Below are 6,112 nucleotides of genomic sequence, written 5' to 3'. Positions count from 1 at the left end.
AGGAGTAACCCCTGAGCGTCAAACGGGTGTGGCCCAAAAACCAAAAAAAAAAAAAAAAAAAAAAAAAAGAAACAACTTCCAGGGCCCGGAGAGATAGCACAGCGGCGTTTGCCTTGCAAGCAGCCCATCCAGGACCAAAGCTGGTTGGTTCAAGTCCCGGTGTCCCATATGGTCCCCCGTGCCTGCCAGAAGCTATTTCTGAGCAGACAGCCAGGAGTAACCCCTGAGCACTGCCGGCTGTGGCCCAAAAACCAAAAAGAAAAAAAAAAAAAAAAGAAAGAAAGAAACAATTTCCAGATCACTAATAGTAAGCTAGACTCAGAGGGGACCACTTACTCTAGCAGCCTGGGGGGTGATGGTGGGGGATATGGGTTGCAGGAAGGGAACGGGGGTTGGGGGGAGGACAAATTTGGTGATGGGAATTCCCCTGATTCAATGTTAATATGTACCTAAAATACTACTGTGAAAGATATGTAAGCCAATATGGTCAAAATTAAAATAAAAAAAAATAGGATACAAAAAAACCCAACAACTTCAAATTGAGTTCTTTCATTCACTCACTCATCCATTCATTCATTCAGATAATACAGGCAGGGCCAAAGTGATGGTACAGCAAATAGGGCATTTGCCTCACACACAGCCAACCCGGGTCCCGTTCCCTATATGGTTTCCTGAGTCTGCCAGGAGTGATGCCTGAGAGCAAAGCCAAGAGTAAGCACCAAGCACTGCCAGGTATGGCTCCCAAATCGCCCCCCCACCAAAAAAAAGAACAAACCGAATTAATAACAGGTAGTACCAACATATATAAATAGCTGGGAATGTTTGGATCTGTCACACTGCTGTTCATATTTAGTATGTGGAATATAGGGAATTAGCTGCAGTTTTTTGTTTGTTTATTTTTGTGTCTCACCCAGCCTCACTCAGGGGTTTCTTCAGGCTCTGCACTCAGAAATCGCTCTTGGCAGGCATGGGGGACCATATGGAATGTTGGGATTTGAACCACCATCCATCCTTGATCTACTGCTTGCAAGGCAAACGCTCTACCGCTGTTTAGCTGCAGTTTTAAGTCCATCTTAAGTGAAGTATTGGGAAGGAAAACGAACTGGGTTTTTGGTCTCCACAAGAACAAGAGAAAAGGACACTTCCCCCAGATTCTGAGCTCCAGAGACTGAGCTGGGGACCTTGAGCTTGACCTTGGAGAATCTCCACTGTAGAACAGGAGGTGGGAAGCAGATTTCAGGTTAAGAGTTGCTCAGGAGGGGCCGGGCGGTGGCGCTAAAGGTAAGGTGCCTGCCTTGCCTGCGCTAGCCTTGGACGAACCGCGGTTCGATCCCCCGGTGTCCCATATAGTCCCCCAAGCCAGGAGCAACTTCTGAGCACATAGCCAGGAGTAACCCCTGAGCGTTACCGGGTGTGGCCCAAAAACCAAAAAAAAAAAAAAAAAAAAAAAAAGAGTTGCTCAGGAGACTGGCCTGTGTGCAGGTTGGGGAGCTGCTAGTGATGGCAACTACATAAATGGTTCCTGAACCGCGCCCTCAGCACAGAGAAGCAGCCTTCTAAACCCTCCCAGATGTGTGTGCATGTGCATGTACGTGTGTGTGTGTGTGTGTGTGTGTGTGTGTGTGTGTGTGTGTAATGCCCCAGGGTTGTTCCTCTAGATTCCTCAGATGCTCCAATGACTCCCCAGATGCACAGGGCTCAAAAAGCTGCTTTCACAGCCCCAGGGACCTGGGTGTGTCTTTTTTTTGGGGGGGGGGGGTTTGGGTCACGCCCGGTGGTGCTCAGGGGTTACTCCTGGCTGTCTGCTCAGAAATAGCTCCCGGCAGGCACGGGGGACCATATGGGACACCGGGATTCGAACCAACCACCTTTGGTCCTGGATCGGCTGCTTGCAAGGTAAACACCGCTGTGCTATCTCTCCGGGCCCTGGGTGTGTCTTCTACGCATAGCAAACCAAAAAAGAAAGAACCCTGAGCAGAGAAAGAGATGGGGGTATACCTAGTGTAGCACTATGCAATGGGTTGGGGTGTGAGGGATGCTGGATGTGGGAGGGGGCTGGGTGGATTAGGGGCCACTCCACATCTCCCTACAAGGGGATAGGGAGGTTACCCAGTGGCCATCCAAACTCTGGCCTGGGTTTTTGTCCTCTAAAAGAAAAGGGGCTGGGCTGGATTTCTTTAAGGTCCCTCTGGATTGGAGCAGCTCCCACAGGACCTGCCTTCTCCCAATTGAAACCTTAACTCCCTCAGGGCCTCTGGGCCTCCCCTGGCTTATCTCCAGGGCTTTAGTCCCATCTGCTTCCTTAGGGGAGAGAGACAGCAGCTGTGTTTCCCTGAAGGATCTGTACACTTTCTCCAGAAAGGGCCAGACAGTAAATATTAGGATTTCTAGGCCATCGGCTGTCACAGTGATTGCAGGCAAAAGTAGCCACACAATATTCCAAAGATGGGAGCTGTGTTCCTACTGAAAGGAAAACTTCCCACCTGGCAAGCATTTCTCCCTCTGCCTTTTCTTGCAGCCATTTACAAGCACAGAAATCCTTCCTAGAGAGCTGCTATATTAGATACTGACACTGGTATGTACCGCTAGTGGCTCACAATTGAATATGATCTAATTAATGTAAGTGCAGCGCCAACACATTTTAAGCCAGGCAAGCTGTCCCGAGGCAGAGTCCTGGTTCATAGGCCAGGCCTGTGCTATGGTTCCTTTGGCTTTCTGGCATGTTTCCTGTCTGCTCTTTCCCAGGGTTGTGAGGAGGAAGACACTACTGTGCCTTTGTTCCTGTACTGGAAGCTACTTACTATGCCTTCCTGAGTGAATAGGGTCCCTGCAAGGTTAGGATGTCACCATCCAGTCCTGCCCTGTTCCCCTTGCCTGGGTGCTTACTGAGCCAGAGGCTGTGCTGGGGTGTGCTGCAATAAGTCCTCTCATCTAACCATCTCAGGCGTGGGGCATAGAAACAGCACATTTCTTCTGAGCAAATAAGGAGACAAGACACAAATCAAGGTTTGTCGGGTATGTGAGGTTGGCCTCTGGAGTCTGTACTTCCTCTCCTGAGATCCTATATTCCAACAAGCCTGAAGCTGCTTTGTGTGACTCTGTGACTGAAAAAGTTGACATCTGTCTGTGAACTCTTTCCTGGCTCTATACTCAAGGATCATTCCTGGCAGGGCTGGAGGCCATATGGGGTGCTAGGGATCAAACCAGTTGGTCACATGCAAGACAAAAGCTCTACTGGCTGTGCTATCTCTAGCCCAATGCTCTGGGCTTGAGGGTTGCTCGATAACCTTGGCAGCTCCATTTGAGTAATCATTGAGCTGCAAGGAGCAGGGAAGGATAAGACAGCTCCTACTCAAAAAATCACTTTCTTGCCACAAGGCCCTCAGCCTTCACTGACTCTGGCTTCAGGTCTCTGGCATGAAACCTGGAACTTAGCTCTCAGCACTTTGCCTGAGTACTTTGCTCAGCAGAGTACAGGGGGGTGGTACAACCCATGCACCCTTCCTTGAAAGCCCTGTTGAGGTGAGGGATCTCGGGGGGAATGAGAGTGGAGATGCCCAACCTAGAGATTCATCTCTTGAGCCCTTAAAACTGTCTCACCAACAATGGCACAGAGTAGCTAGCTCCAATAGTGATGCTAGAGACAAAGATACCACAAGTTTGAATGTGATTTTCAGCTGGCACATCACTGCTATTGGGATCTAGGACCATGAACACCCACTGGCTTCAGGGAACTCCAGTTCAGGGAGAGGAGCAGGCTGGGGACATCCAGGGCACCGCCTTACTAAACGTCATAGAACTGTGTGCTGTGCAGTCCCTCCCAGATCTGCTGTCCAGAGCTGCTGACATTGGGGAACCATTTTCTTTGGGACCTGTCTCTGGATAGTATAACTTTGAAAGTCTCCTAGTGGTACTTAATGCCCTCAAGGAAAGAAAAGCACCTCTAGGTCTTTCAGGGAAAGGACAGAAGAGAGGGGAGGGAAGCAGGTGGTAGAATGTGAAGACAAAGAGGCATCTTTCTCTTCTTTTTTTTTTTTTTATTTATCTTTATTTAAGCACCTTGATTACAGACATGATTGTAGTTGGGTTTAAGTCACATAAGGAACACCCCCCCCCTTCACCAGTGCAACATTTCCACCACCAATGCCCCCTATCTCCCCCCCACCCCCCGCACCTGTATTCAAGACAGGCATTCTACTTCTCTAACTACCATTGTCTTGTCAGTGTAGTTATTTCTCTAACTGCACTCACCACTCTTTTGGTAAGCTTCATACCTTGAGCCGGTCCTAACAGTCCTCATCTCTATTGTCTCTGGGCATTATTACAATAATGTGTTTTTTTTTAATTTTTTTGGTTTTTGGGTCACACCCAGCAGCGCTCAGGGGTTACTCCTGGCTCTATGCTCAGAAATCACACCTGGCAGGCTCGGGGGACCATATGGGATGCTGGGATTCGAGCCAATGACCTTCTGCATGAAAGGCAAATGCCTTACCTCCATGCTATCTCTCCGGCCCCTTTTATTTTTCTTAAAACCCATAGATGAGTGAGACTATTCTCTCTCCCTCTGACTTATTTCACTCAGCATAATAGATTCCATGTCCATCCATGTATAGGAAAATTTCATGACTTCATCTCTCCTGACAGCTGCATAATATTCCATTGTGTATATGTACCACAGTTTTTTTAGCCACTAATCTGTTGAAGGACATAGCGCTGCAATAAATATAGGTGTGAGGAAGACTTTTTTTTTTTTTTTTTTGGGCCACACCCAGCGGTACTCAGGGGTTACTCCTGGCTGTCTGCTCAGAATAGCTCCTGGCAGGCACGGGGGACCAGATGGGACACCGGGATTCGAATCAACAACCTTTGGTGCTGGATCAGCTGCTTGCAAGGCAAATGCCACTGTGCTATCTCTCTGGGCCCGAGGAAGACATTTTTTAATTGTATTTCTGTGTTTCTAATCTAGGGTATATCCTTAGGAGTGGTCTAGCTGGATCATGTGGGAACTCAATTTCCAGTTTTTTGAGGAATCTCCATATTGTTTTCCATAAAGGCTGGACTAGATGGCATTCCCACCAACAGAGAATGAGAGTTCCTTTCTCTCTACATCCCCACCAGCCCTGATTGTTCTTGTTCTTTGTGATGTATGCTAGTATTTGTGGCATGAGATGTTACCTCATTATTATTTTGATTTGCATCTCCCTGATGATTAATGATGTGGAATATTTTTTCATGTGTCTTTTGGCCATTTGTATTTCTTCTTTAAGAAATTGTCTATAGGGCCGGGCGGTGGCGCAAGAGGTAAGGTGCCTGCCTTGCCTGCGCTGGCCTTGGACGGACCGCGGTTCGATCCCCCGGCGTCCCATATGGTCCCCCAAGCCAGGAGCAACTTCTGAGCGCATAGCCAGGAGTAACCCCTGAGCGTTACCGGGTGTGGCCCAAAAACCAAAAAAAAAAAAAAAAAAAAAAAAGAAATTGTCTATTGGGGCCCGGAGATATAGCACAGCAGGGCGTTTGCCTTGCAAGCAGCCGATTCAGGACCAAAGGTGGTTGGTTCGAATCCCGGTGTCCCATATGGTCCCCCGTGCCTGCCAGGAGCTATTCTGAGCAGACAGCCAGGAGTAACCCCTGAGCACCGCCGGGTGTGGCCCAAAAACCAAAAAAAAAAAAAAAAAAAGAAAAAAAAGAAATTGTCTATTGGGGCCGGAGAGATAGCATGGAGGTAAGACATTTGCCTTTCATGCAGAAGGTCATCGGTTTGAATTCCGGTGTCCCATATGGTCCCCCGTGCCTGCCAGGAGCAATTTCTGAGCATGGAGCCAGGAGTAACCCCTGAGCACTCCCGGGTCTGACCCAAAAATTACAAAAAAAAAAAAAGTAAAAAGAAAAAGAAATTGTCTATTCATTTCTTCTCCCCATTTTTTTATTTTTTGGTTTTTGGGCTACACCCGGTGATGCTCAGATGTTACTCCTGGCTCTGAACTCAGAAATCGCTCCTGGCTTGGGGGACCATACAGGACTCTGGGGATCAAACCCAGGTCCGGCCTGGTCCAGCCACGTACAAGGCAAATGCTCTACTGCTGTTCTGACACCTCTTGTTGCCATTTTTTTG

The sequence above is a fragment of the Suncus etruscus genome, chromosome 6 (genome assembly GCF_024139225.1).
Source record: "Suncus etruscus isolate mSunEtr1 chromosome 6, mSunEtr1.pri.cur, whole genome shotgun sequence".
Taxonomy (NCBI): Eukaryota; Metazoa; Chordata; class Mammalia; order Eulipotyphla; family Soricidae; genus Suncus; species Suncus etruscus.
The sequence above is the reverse complement of the archived record's forward strand: the minus strand, read 5'-3'. Positions refer to the sequence as shown.